At 39.9% G+C, this 14,595-nt stretch overlaps 2 long non-coding RNA genes across 2 annotated transcripts in view; one reads left to right on the top strand and one right to left on the bottom strand.

The window, feature by feature from the left end:
- The window catches only part of LOC119897878, a 65,390-nt gene extending 54,924 nt beyond the window's left edge, over positions 1-10,466 (bottom strand). Inside the window, exons 1-2 of the long non-coding RNA XR_005443457.1 lie at positions 8,787-10,466; positions 2,446-2,582 (exon numbers count right to left, since the gene is read on the bottom strand). This is a non-coding gene — a long non-coding RNA (uncharacterized LOC119897878). The remainder of the gene's footprint in view (positions 1-2,445; positions 2,583-8,786) is intronic.
- On the top strand, positions 5,109-6,565 carry LOC119897879. The gene is made up of 2 exons (XR_005443458.1): positions 5,109-6,307; positions 6,394-6,565. It is a non-coding gene; the product is annotated as an uncharacterized LOC119897879 (long non-coding RNA).
- Positions 10,467-14,595: the final 4,129 nt, after the last annotated feature.

The following is a 14,595-nucleotide window of genomic DNA, read 5'->3' as shown; positions in this document are numbered from 1 at the left end:
CTTAGGTAGCTCTGATCTTCTCATTTGTGTGCTGGATCATGCTGGATGTGTTTTTCGAACACAATGAAAAACATCAAAGCCCACATCTGGCTTCAACGTAAATTTTTGAGTTTCACAAGTTTCATTTCTCCCTTCACAAAGGTACAAACAGTTAGAGCTTCTGCTTTTTAATGGAACTTATGGTTCTAATTGTGTAACTAATCACTTGACATATAAGGGTGTGTGTATTTCTTCATATAAGGGAGCTATAATTTTGCATAACATCCAAACCAGCACTTCCTTGTGTTTATATCTGTGCGTGGGTGCATGCCTATCTGCATCCTCAGTCAACAACAGTCTGTGGTAATATATGTGTCTCTGTATATGAATGTAGTGTCTATGTATGTTGAGTAGGTGCGTGTGTGCGTGCGTGTGTGTGCGTATGCGTGTGTGTGTGTGTGTGCGCATGCGTGTGTGTGCATATGTGTTCTTCTCCAAATTGAAAAAGTCAGTTGAAATAAATGATCCACTGCAGCAGTTTCTGAAAATGAGTGAGACAAAGAGTCAAGGAGGACAGAAATTATATAGAAAGGAAAAGGGACCTCATAGAAACAACAAAGACAGGAAGAGAGCAAAAGATTGAAATCCTGGGGTTTGGACATCTGTTGAAGCATCAGGAAACTCAATCACTGCATGGCTGAAGGTGGAAGTCTTAACTGTCTACACTGAATCATGCCAGTATACAGCGCGCGCACACACACACACACACACACACACACACAATGCTGTAAAGACAACACAGACATGCAGACAGGTGAAGGACAGCTTTTCTGACTTCCATGGGGACGAGTCACCCTCACACTGACTAACACACATGTACACACAGACACACAGACACACAAGTGGGTTAATTTGGACACTGTATTTCATCTCTGCCTACCTCTGCCATGAACATCTGTCACCTCAGCAGGATCCAAACTGCTAATAAACATGCAAATGCATGCTCATGTGCACACACACACACACACACACACATTATCTCTATTTCTATCTCGCTCTATCATACATGCACTCCTACTTCAGTCAAAATACTACAGATGGCTAAATTTGGCCCACTCACCCGGCATAGCTAAGACATCCTTGCCTCTAGTTGGTTTATTTACCTAGACTGGGCTAGCCAGGTTCATACAATAAATTCATACAGATCCTTATGCAATGATAAACTGCATTATGTTTTAAGAACTAAGACACCTGCTTCCCTTAAGATTCCCTGGGGTATAACTTTCTTCGCTGCTAACAGTAAACAGTGTCTCTGGTGTTGTTTATTGGCACATGAAAAGAGAAAAAGGTCTGTGCGTGCAAAGTTCAAGTCTGAGTGTACCACTCCTAATTGGAAATCCCCCTACACAGCAGACGCTAAAACATGCAGGTGTTACTAACTGTAATGTTTAACATTTGAGCATGAGGCTGAACAGTTTGCAGTGCACTGTTCAAAATGACAGTTTTAGTGTTTTAAAGTTATAACCTTTCAATTTTTGTTTGGAGGATGTGTGTGTGCGCCCTTTTGAATTTTGTTGCTCTCTACTGGTCACAGTTATTCTTTTCATTCAACCACAATAAATGTAAGTATACAGCAAATATTTGTCACAAAATGTACCCATGACAACCATGTGTTCCACATCCCCATGAAATGTTATTTTAAAACAGGTCGCATCCCGAAACGGATATACTTTCTGTTTAAAGAGGATACTGCAGTGGGACATAATGAAGGGAACGGTCATTGCAAAGTGTAAACCAATGAAGCAGATTGACAAGGTGCCACCAAAGTTTGGCCTGAAATTGTAAAAAGCAACAAACAATCAGTGAGGTTGTGGTTGATTATTTATAGAACATTTAGAGAGTTTTCAAGTTTTTCTGGTTATCCACATCAGGCTTATGAAATCTATAGGTCGACAGTTCCTGTTTAAAACTGTAAACAACCTGCACACACATGTGTGACGGTATCATTTTGAACCCTGAGAAGTGTGGCAGCTAAAATGTCAGTGCTGACTGTGGGAGAGCTGCACACAGTTGTATGCATAATGAAGGGGAAGGAGACAGATGGAGAATTGCAACAGAGTGTTACCTACCCTTTCCTTTTGTCAGTTGAAAAGTTTTATACTTATAGTGCAGTGTATACAGTAGCTCTCTGCCTTGCAATGCATTTATACATTTACTTTACTCCTTATGTCTCATGTTGGGGTCTAATAAAAATAAAAAATAAAAATGTGCTCACATTTAATTAAACCAGTGTTGTTCATTATCTGGCACTTCTCAAAACCACTAATGAAACTAATGTTGTGTGTTTTTATGCAGTCAATATTACCATCTAATTACATCATAAATTCAGGGAGCACAGTAGCTGTAATTTAAAGGTTATTAGTGTATATTGCCATTAAAAATAAACACATTAGCTTAGTGCCTTACCTTGACAATCCAGTTCCCCTGTACTTTCCCACTGTAGAGGTCTGGAGCCAGTGAGGATTCCTCCAGTGTTAATTAAACCGTCTGTCTTGGAGAGAATTAAGGTCGTGATCTCCCAGACCTCACCACTCCCACACTCCCTGAGAAGAAAAGAGAGAAAAAAAGAGAGTTAATGGAGGAATAAAAGGATGAAATGACTTAATGAACCGCCTGACGAGGCCTGCTGCCGTTTAATAAGGGCTTATTAAAGCTTAATTAGAGCAATAATCCAGCTTGTTTGGAGTCATTCAATGTTGACTTGTGTCTGATTGTGTTTTTATGGCAAATGGATAAACAAGGAAGCATTGTCATTCCACAGGAAGGGAGATAAGTTCAACAGAGTGTGTGTGTGGTGCCACAAAGAGGGATTCCAAAAATTATTAGATGAGAGCCTCAGGTTACCTTCATACAGATAAGAGAGCCTGCAGTCATCATCTGGTCACATGTTTAAGTTTGACATAGAGTACATCCATCTGATTCAAACACTTCCCCACCTCCCCCTGAACATTAAAGCGATGTAACCCAAAGCAGGCCTCAATAAATGGTTACATTTCAGCTTCTCACAGGCAGACAGCCTGTCATATATGATACCTTCACATCCCTGCAAGACAGCTGGAGCTCAAAGCACCGGACATGCTACTAACATCTGTTGCATGCAGTCAGATAGAGCCTTTACTTTTTCACTTATTTTATAGGGACTCATTCATTTACCTACTTATTACATAACCATGTGACTATAAGATCCAACTGTAAGATCATGTTTTTGAATCTGAGACAAGGAAGTTGCTTTATGGGCCTTGGCAAAAGAGTCACTTGGTTTGTATAACCAAAATGATTCAGCTGGCAGACTCCTTTCCTCATTGATTCACACACAATACACAATATCTCCTCAATACACAGCCGCATGACTCACGTGAGTCAGACACGAAGCTTCATTGGGCCTAAGGACACATCTAAAGAGAGTGTAAGGTATACAGATTTTCATTATTCAGACAGTGGTGTTGTCACCCCTTAGAGGCCCGTGAGTCAACCTCACAGCATGTTGTATCCTATCAGTATGTGAATGCCAAACTTCTCTCATTACTATTATAGCTCTCCGCTCTGTCTCTCTGAGTGATTCATTTTATATGAGTGATACATGTTAGCAATATCCAGTGGTCCCATCAATGAAAGGAGTTACTCATCCTTCATCCCGATCATATGAGAACCCACTGGATGACCCTGCCTAACAATCCTCCAAAATAAGCTGGTGGGGGGAGGGTGGGTTGCCCTGTTACGAAGTTTTGATAATTTACTGCAGAAGGCTAAAACTACTGGTTGGAGTGACAAGATAGCAGTACCATCAACAGTGATAAGATGAGACTCCTTGCTTCCAATCATACCTATCTTTAAACCCTAACATCTTTTTAATACAAAGTGTTTTCCCTCCAAGAAAAATAAGTAAAATGAGTTATTCAGACTGTAATGTCTTATGTAAAAACTTGATTTGACTTTGTATCAAGACACAAGCGGGGAACCCTTTCAGCCACTTTAATACAGTAAGAGTTTTCTTGGAAACAGCATCTACTGGTCATTAGAGGAGGTGCAGCTAGGAAGAGTGAAATGAGCAATGAGCCCAATACAGTAGTTGTTTCACACACAAAAATTCACACACTGACACGAACATATGTTCAATATACCCTATACTGTATATGTGACTCTGATGGCAGGCACAATTTGTATTTTCTGATTAAAAGTATACCTCTTAATTAATCAATAACAGTGATAGACATGGAAAGTTACCATTATGCACTCCCACACACACCCCACACTGACAAATTAACTGATGCTAGAGCTAGATTTAAGCAAGATGACATCACCTAGCAGTCATCTCTCTGTGAAAACACACCACTTTGCCATAGTTGTGTGTGTAAGTGCATGCATGCGTGTGTTTCAGTGTGGCATTTTGGGCATTAGGCATTTTTCCTGAGGCACATCATCTACCACAAATAAACACACACACACAAGCTCTCTCACTCGCTCGCTCTCACTCTCTCTCCTTAGGAAACCGCTGACAGCTAACACACACACACACCTTCCTAGAGCTGTGGTCATCATTTCCCACCATGCTGTCACTTTTTGGGTGCTAATCCAACAGAGGAGTACTACACACAGTTAGCATTACCCCAGTCAGTATGGATTTAATCCATTTATTTTGCCTGTAGCACTTTTGGTTTTAATGTAACACAGCTGATTGATTCCCTCAAGCACTTATGGCAGATGAATCCCTGCTTCCAAGCTTCACTAATTTACTTCCTAGAATCAAAACCATCTGGAGCGTGGAGGAGGCTTAGTACTCTGTGTTTAGATTCAAACATGATGGGTTTTACGTTTTTAACTCTGAGCTTCCCAAAGTGGTAATGATTTTTCAAATTCTTTCAATCATCTCATTTCCCCATTTTTATATCAGTTTCAAGTTTTACACTATGATCCCAGTATCTGGGAACTATGTCATTTAGCCCGAGGGCAGACTGAAGTCACACTCCAGAGGGTTATTAACTGATTTTAGACCTCGCTGGAGGGACATCGCACAGAGATGTGTGACAGCATTTCTTGAGGAAGGTTTGAGCCCTTACAGTCACAGTTCATGAACCGTGTCTCTGGCAAGTCTGCTGCTCTGCTAAAACACTTCAATCCCCTCTATTTATTTCCACAACGCCAAACAGCTGACGATTCCTGCAGAAGGGCCAATGATTTCCATTGTTGTCATATATTTCCCCTCTTCCAGACATATGTCAATTTTATGTCAGAGGATTAGGGATGCCAGTTATTGTTCTGCAGCATGAGAATGATGTCAACTTTCATACAGAGCCATTTCTGTGAGATGTAGACCGCAAAGCAGCTGACAATTTCTGCAAAGATGCCAACACATCACATCATTTACAAAACTACATCCCTGCTCTTCAGCTCTGTCAGTTGTACCCCAGAGAGTTAAAGAGGGAGGGGGGAAAAGAATGATGTAATTTTTCCAGTAGGGCTTTAAATCTCAGAGTCATGCTAGTGTGCTGAGCCCTGGAAGATGAGGATGATGATGATGATGATGATGATGATGATGATGGTGCTGGTGGTTAGAGCGGCGGTGATGATGATGGTGCTGGTCAGTGCAGTGGTCATGGTGGTGATGACAATGATGATGTCATTTTCCCTGAAGCCTTTTCCTTTTTAGTTAATAACATGAGCCACTTCTCACTTGGTAGTGCTAGGAATCAGTGCACATATGACTTGAGCTGATTTACCTCTTTTAATCAAAAACCTTGTTGCGTGGAGGAGGCACTACTACTAATGTCCTCAGTAATGTATCTATTAATATTAATATCCCTAATGTATTACATTGGAGGGGAAATTAGGTTTACTTTGAATAATAGCATGACATAAAATTATTCTAATCTGAATGGGTGAAGTTGATAATGTTCACAACCCCCCTACCTTGATGTCTGTATGTGAGTGAGAGTCTTTTGATATTGGTTTTCTCAGTTTGTGTGAATTTGGGATACCTATTGTGTTATGGTCTTTGTCTGTCTGTTTGTGCTCTGGCTTTTTCTCTCTCTCTCTTCCTCTGTACCTCTTTCTTCATTTCCTTCCCTCCTGGCAGCGGAGTTGTGGGCGTGCACCTGCTTCCGGGTTTGCCACTCTGACACACCTGCATCGCATCTCAATCACCCACCAGAATCGTTAATAGAAGTATTTAAGGAAGAGTCCGCAATCCAATCCCCTCCAGATGGTTTAGTCATCTACTGTCTCCTGACTTTCCTGACAGCCTGAACCAGTTTTTGACAAACCTGTTTTTGTTAAGTCTGCAAGTTGTTTGTTTTTTTTTCACTTGCTTGCCTGCGTGTTTGCTGCCTTGCTCACACACTCTGTTCTCTGCCACAGGAATCATACAATCCACCCACCTGCTACGCTGTCTGTCTGTTACTTGGTGTATCATGGAAGACACACCGGAACATCTCTCCGTGGATTCCACCTGCCTGCTCAGCCCTGGGCCTCACACTCTGCCCAAACTCCTACACTCTCTGTTGTGTTCAATAAATCACCTTTAACTTTACTCACCGTGTCCGTCTGTTTTTGGGTTCATATCTGACAAATGTAATTAGTTCCCACATGATCTACTGACATATTATTTATTGCATTTTTGCTCTGATAATGTATATAATGTTGGATAATACTGTAATAGGAATAAGGATGTGTTAACTCCTTCTGCAATATTTCATCAGCAGATAACACATATTGTATAGACCAATTTGAAGCATATAAACTACTGGAAATTTACTGCATTGTATGGCAGTTTTTCATCAGCATTATCATCGATATTCCCGTCTTGTGACAAGGTTTAACTGACATTTAGTATCTGTTTGAGAGCTCTCTTTTCTGCCATGATTTGTGTGGTATCAATATATCAGTATATATCTGTTCACTAAAATAAAGTACTTCTTGTTTGTTTTAAGAAGAAGGGGTTCCCTCTTCTAAAAGCTGAGCAAAGACATACAGTAGGCTACCAGCTCTCTAACTCTCAAGTGTGAGTTGGAATGCTGAAAGAAACTTCTACATCTATGATGATTAGGGTGATCTAGTGTCATTACTGGTGTTTTTATTTTTTTAAAAGCCCACATCTTTCTGAGGAGTCTGTATAAGCTCCAGTGCTGAAGAGCCAGCCCATCCTCGATTGCCCTACTCAGCACTGATGAGACACTGTGCTCAGTGTTTGTATTCGCATCAAAAGCAATTACTTCAACATGCTCAAGTTTCAAATGTGAGTGAATGACTATATACATCATGCCTTCTACAGACAAAGTGTAGTCATCATTGTTTCCATTGTTTTCAATCTTTCTTAATTTCAACTTATTTCCAAAATTCCCTGTTATTTTCCAGTTCCACCCCAGTGTGTTAGCTCTGAACTATAAATTATGTCACTCTGCCACTGGGCTTCTTGCTCATTATGGCTAAACTGATAACAGATGCAGAGAGCCTTTAACTGTTAAAACATTTAAACACTAAACAGCTGACTATGCCAGAGCTTTTAAAGGGCAAGCACACAAAATAATCAATTTGAAGCTAAAAATCAATTCCTTTAGCCAGGTCGTTGTAAAACACACCAACACAGTCACCATTACTTTGATTCTGTAAAGGATGCTACTGTTGCAAGGCTGGGAGGTTCAAAGCTCTTGCTGAAATTCAAATCTAACACACAGACTGATTTAGTGAAAGGAGTTATAACCCCTCCTTTGTCTCTAACGGGTCAAACCACCAACTGTAGTGTAGTTTTCCACCTTTTCAAATGGTGCACATAAAAGCCAAAAGTGAGACTCACTGTTTAACAACTAGCACCATTATCTTTGTTTGCTTGCATTGGTTTTAGCTGTTTTCCCATTTCCTATGTTTTCCCAGTTACACCCTTGTGTGTTAAAATATATCTAGTTTTACACAGGGCATGATGTCATTCGACCTGCTGGTCTTTCCCACATTCATGGCTCAGCTGATAACACATGTGGCAGAGAACTGTTAAAACATGGGTGTGTTGCAGCTTTAAACTCCTAACCCATATCAACCTTCCCTGAGAAACAGAGTGAGGAGGGGATTTGGCAAAGAAAACAGGTCCCTTTTTCCCTCACCAGCAACCATCAGCTTTAAAGCTCATCTAGACTGTGATTACCTTGGCTGAATACAGTAACCCAGCCCATGTTGTTGTAGGCAGGCTACAGCTGTGCCTCACTCCATAAAACCTGCAAAAATCATTTCATAGTCATTCCTTTACCTTGCTGGCTTACGAAACTAAAAACCCCACTTGAATAAATCAGCAGGAGTGCAGGAGCCTTTTAAAATGGTCAGACAGAGTTAAGCTGTTGAATTCCATATACTGTGGTGCCTGATATTTGTTTGACATCAGTATAGGCTGTGGTTGCACATTTGATCCAGACTGCTGTACAAACCAAACACTACTCCACCAACAGCCCAGTGAAAAGTCAGACGCTTTCATTCAGTAAATCTGTGCCGTGAGTCAAAGTAACTAAAGTAGACTCTCCATACATACATAAGTGGATGATTATGCGATAACATCTGACTCACCAACTGGTCTTTTGTGGTTCTGCAGCACGCTAGTAGCCTATTCTTACTCTGTGTCAAACACCATTGAACTAAGTCTGGTGCAAAGTAAATAGTAAATATAACTTCATACAGCTGTGCTAATTAAAACTAATACAGAGGTTAGCTGTATGTGGGGGAAATGAGAAGGACACTGAAATGAATTCAAGTCCCACTGGGGCACTCACAGGATAAGCTCAGCTGATATGGACCCTTGAGAGGAAGTTGGACTTGTTTATGAAGGAAATGACATCATTGGGCTAGGATCAGACGATGACCTCATGCTGACAAGATAATGACTGAGAGAGAGAGAGAGAGAGAGACAGAGAGAGACAGAGAGAGCACTGTTTAGTTTAGTTGCAGCAGTCATGTGCAGATGAAAGGTTAACAAGTGCACTATGGTTATTTTAAACCTCAAAGCCGAGTGCTTAATAGCTTTGGTGAATGGCTGCTAAGCAACATTATCTGATTTTAATACGATAATGTCAGACTAATGGTGTGTCTCTTGATTTGCTAGTCTTAAACAAACATTCAGTATAAAAACGTAGGCCACATTTTCTCATACAGTAAAAATGTGAGGAATTGGTTATACCAGTTGCCATGTATCTTCAATGCAGTACGTACTGTGTTGTCTCAAATAGACATATAGATCGTGTTCAAAGATGGGAGGACAGAAAATGCCTAAAGTGTGCTCATTTCTCAACAAACATTCTGCATTGCAAGCATTAATGCAACAGGTGGTAAAGATTGTGAGATACTGTACAACCTATGTGTGTCAAAGGCTCAGATATTTGATGTCACTTGTGGATGGAGTGGACGTAATGAGCGTGAGCAATCGGAAGAAATATGTTTAATTCAAATTTTGGATCTTAAATAATCTGGTGAGGAATTTCAATGAATGTCTATGCAGAACATTTAATCTTGGACAACCTCGATTCCTGATGGATTTGGATAAACATGATTTTCCGGTAAGTAAAAATTATTAGAAGATAAGCAACCTATTTCTGGTTCTGTGTTGTACAAGTTATTTATTCTTTTAATGTAGCTTTTCCAAGCCTTTTCACTCACACAAGGGACCACTGCAACTTTCCAAAACAACATTCTGTTGCTCCGCACTTTCTATAAACTGCTCTGTGACGACCTCTAATTGTCCAGGGGATTGGGACAGCGTGATTGAAAATAAAAATCCTTCACGCCAAAAAAATTACTAGAGGGGGTTTGGAGGAGCTGTTGGACCTCCCAAGAGCAGAGCTGGACTAAAGCCCAAAAACAAAGCTTGCTGCTGGGTTAAGGATCTTAGAATATGTTGGATTATGGAGCCAGAGAGGCAGAACATGCCCGGGGACAGTGGTGGAAAACTAATACTGATTTTGGCTACAGAGGGATACTGGGTTGTGTGAGAGACAGTTTGTTCTGTGTTGTTAGGATAATGACACTATTCAGGGGATAAAAATAATGGATTTTAACAGGGGTAGTCTACCGTTAGCCAACAGTTAGTTTACAGTGCAGACAGCTGTTTTCCCTGCATTAGTCCATGAGTGGTAGTCTAACATAATTAAAAATGATCACCAGTGTTAAAAGAAATAAAGCTATGATATAGTAAATACTGCTAGAATAGCACCAGTGTTTTGTGAATCAGAAATTCAAATGTGTGGCACAATATCTGGCATAGTAAAATTTTAAAAAATAAATTAAAAAAAGCACAGATGATGTGAAAAAGAGTCATGTTTTGTGGAAGTGTTCCAGGAGATTACAGTTTCTCCATTGGTTTGGCTCATTTCTTGAAACAAAAATTACATTCTCAAAACATCATGGACAAACCTCCAAACCACTTGGCAATTGTTCACAACAGAATTGAATTTCTCATTCTTTTCATCAAATTGCATTATGTAAAAGTACATGTCTCAATGTCTCAGTACATCTTTGCAAATGATTAAGTACAGGTAGCCTACATTTAGCACAATTTTCAAGTGAATAGATCTTGTTGATCTAAACTGATTGTTGATTCTGCAGTCTAATGGTTGTTCACTCCAAAACGTGATAGCGTCATTTCACAAGCCATCACATGCACAATAGTCTGTTCAATTGTCAAAATTTGTCAAGAACATAATACCATGAATACCATATATGAATCCCTTGGAACATTTGATAAATTTATTACAGCAACTGACAGTCAGGTGAAACTAGAACTTGACTAACGAAGGAGGAGTGTCACACATCTCAGATGACCAATCAAACAGTATGTTTAGTTACCTGACAGGTTCTGTCCATTACTGTGAATGTATGTAAAGAGCTTGACCATGCAGTACCAGTACAATTTCTGAACATGGAGGCACCTGGCCAAGTAAATGAACAAGGGCAACTGCCTGCTCGAGGAAGAGGAAGAAGAGGAAGAGGAGGAGGAGGAGGAGTAAGGGTGCGTGGTGGTGGAATAGGGGGAAGAGGCAGAGGAGCACAAAGACACCATGCTGTCCCGGACGAAATTCGGGCCACAATTATAGACCATGTCATCAACCATGGCCTCACAATGGCGGAGGCAGGTCGCAGAGTGCAGCCTAATGTGCCTCGCTCTACAGTCTCCTCCATCATCCAAACCTTTCGCAGGGAAAACAGGTATGTAGTCAGTCAATGATGGAATTATATGTTGTATAGGACAGGACACTGTGCATAGAGCAAGAAATATATTTATTTACACGTTTGCCTATTCATTTAGTGTGTGTGTGTGTGTGTGTGTGTGTGTGTGTGATATCTTACCTCAATGGGATGTTATGATACTAAAAATGAAAAGAAAAACATTGGAGTATTGATGATACAGTTTACAGTAGTATAATGCCATCACATTGAGACAGATCCGCGCTGCAATCCTACAAGACAATGCCATATTCCAAAATGTCAACTCTATAAGCATCTCCACAATAGACCGGATATTGAAGAAGAATCTGATGACTATGAAGCAAATTTACAGGGTACCATTTGAGAGGAACTCTGATAGAGTGAAAGAGCTGCGGTACCAGTATGTACATGTAAATCAGTTACTGGTTGTCCATCATTATAACCTTTTTTACAATTACAGTTTTTCTCAGTCGCTTTGGTGCATTTCTCGAATCATCCTTAACATTTGCAAAACAGTAAGTGCATTTCTCAAAACAGGTAGTACAAACAGCACAACATAGTGGTTTACCTGCAAAAGCCCATAACTTGCTCAAAATCCTTAGTCTATCTCTCAAAAGCAAATCTTTATGTCATTGAACTTGTCAGTGCCATCAGAACAACAAGTCCTTGTGTCTTGTTTATGAACAAGCAAGTCAAAATGTTTAGCCATCTTGTCAATATAACAGTGTACTCTGTAAGTATTTTCTGTACATTTTGGCTAAGATTTTGATGACAATGATTGAAAATGCACAAGGCTGCACTTTTTTTTGTATGGTATATATCACTTTCACCAGTACAAAGTTATACATTGCAGGAGAGAGGACAGGAATCACAGCTATGCTTTTAATGTTCATACTGTAATTTGTTGACAGAGCATGTCATTGTAATACAGAAAAGAAAGAGACAGGACTGCTGCATGGGATACACCCCTTTGACTGACGTTCCGGTCTTTTGTATCTCTTCCACATCACAACAGATATCTTTATCAATTCAGGTTTTCACATTTACAAAAAAATTCTAATAGACATGTATAGAATGTCTATCTATATATATTTCTGCTCACTGTGTATTGTTACTGTTTACTGGTATTGAGTATTGGTATGAGTGTTGCTATTGTGATGTTGTTGTGGTCTATTCTTACTTTGTTTATGGTCCTTAAGAAACAACATTTCGTTTAGCTATGTACTTGTAGGCAAAGGATATGAATGAAGTATTTTAACTTTCATTTTTGATAACGTGTTCAACCATTTTGAATGTAGTGACTAATGCAATGAACTTATGTCTAGATGTTTTGGGGGGTAAGATTATTCAACAGAGACTGGTATAATTCATTGTGATCAGCAGGACATAACCAATTGATAATGTAGGAAACAGCAGACAATTGTACATAATCATTTGAATCAGTGTGTCAAGTCATTTGCAATTTTTTTAAAACAATGAGAAAGTGCTTTTATGATGTGCACAAGTGACAAGATGATGTGGAGGTTGAACAATTAGTTTTGAGAATTTCAATTCTGATCTGAGAAATGCACCAAAGCGACTGAGAAAAACTGTAAGCAGTGGTTCCCTATTTTTTTTGGCTTCAGTACCCACTTTACCTGATTTGTGTATCCAGGTAATCCAGGTATGAAAGTATTTGATTTATCTGACTTCAACACTTCGCCTTAAAACTGCAGCTTACTGTATGATGCAATTATCATTGTAATCCTTATTTTGAAGAATATAACTGAATGGGAAGAATGAGTTTTACTGTAACATTTCAGTAAGTCTAGTCATTGATGATTTCCCCCCTCCCCTTTCTGTCAAATACCCCTTGTAGTAGGGGTACATGTACCCCAGGTTTGGAACCACTGGAGTAGTGGCCAGTAGTATATTGAACTTGTGGAGAAGATGGAACATTCCTATGTAACTGTCTGTAACTGTAGTGTATGACTCCATATCTGAGAATGGTGTGGCAACTCACATCCCCAGTCTTGGCCCATACAATACACAGAAGATCCTCATCATCTTGGACCGCCTTCATTTGGATTTGATCCCTGAAAATGAGAGAGGTCTCGTAGGGCCTCACTTACCACAATATGTCATTGTATGGGACAATGCGAATTTCCACCGTGGCCCGCTCATCAGGGCCTAGTTCACTACTCATCCAAGGATGGTCATGGTGTTCCTACCACCTCATTCTCCTTTCCTCAATCCTATTGAGGAGTATTTCTCTGCTTGGAGGTGGAGAGTGTATGAGAATCGGGCTCAAGATCAGAGGTCCCTGCTCCATGCAATGGACGCTACGTGTGAGGATATTACAGGAGATTAGTGTAGGGGATGGTTGCAACATGCACGCCGTTTCTTCCCTCGTTGCATCGCAAGGGAGAATATACGCTGTGATGTGGACGAGAATCTGTGGCCAGACAGCAGCGTGTGGATGGCCAGGAGGGTGAGAACGGTGGCCAGGAGAGGGAGGGTGAGGACCGCAAACCAGTGAAGAACTGTTACCTGTGAAACTCCAGCTTTATTTACAGCACTGTAGGCTGAATATAATTTTCATTGTTTTTTGTTTGAGTGTTTATATTACAGTATATTATGCTGTATACATTTTCTTTTTACTCTGATGCATGGAAGTTACTTTATGTGTGTGAATAAAGTACCCTAAAATCCTATTCTTACCCTAAAGTCCTATTTCTTTTTTTCAGTTTTATACACAATTGTATTCTGTTAGCTAGACAAAAAACAGTACATTAACCATTTTCAATGAAGGACTGGGCTAAAACTGAAAGGTGGACATGAGGGATATTTCTGTGGTCCTCTGCCATAGTGACAAAACATCTAAAGATTTTGACTTGCCGTGCTTACACAATGCCAAAGGGAGGAAGCATTTTGGGGGCACTGACTGTTTAAATGAGAAGGAAATTTAGTTTTGACACATGAGTGAACTGTTTTGGGAGAGGTATGAGCTTTTGCAGGTGAACCATGGTGTTGTGCCTAACCATCCACGTTATTCTGGCAAAAGCACTAAGTGTTGAGAACGTCCGGTCTGTTTTAAGAAATGAGCCAAAGCAATTGAAGGATTTTCTTGGCACTGACTCTTTATATGGGAAAGGAATTTAGTTTTGAAGCATGAGTGAACAGTTTTGGGAGAGATATGAGCTTTTGCAAGTGAGCTATAGTGTTGTGCTGAACTGTAAGACTGTTTTGCCAAATTATCTTAGAGTTTTGAGAATGTAATTTTTGTTTCAAGAAATGAGCCAAACCAATGGAGAAAAACTGTAATACAGGTGTGTAGTAATTGTAATTGACAATATCAGCATAATATAGTAAGTTTCAGTTTTAAAACTACACTTTCAGAAGGAT

Source organism: Micropterus salmoides, unplaced genomic scaffold (genome assembly GCF_014851395.1).
Source record: "Micropterus salmoides isolate LMB-PRFRI ecotype aquatic unplaced genomic scaffold, ASM1485139v1 Ms_hic_scaffold_11, whole genome shotgun sequence".
In the NCBI taxonomy this organism is placed as follows: Eukaryota; Metazoa; Chordata; class Actinopteri; order Centrarchiformes; family Centrarchidae; genus Micropterus; species Micropterus salmoides.
This window is presented reverse-complemented; position numbering and strand designations above follow the sequence as displayed.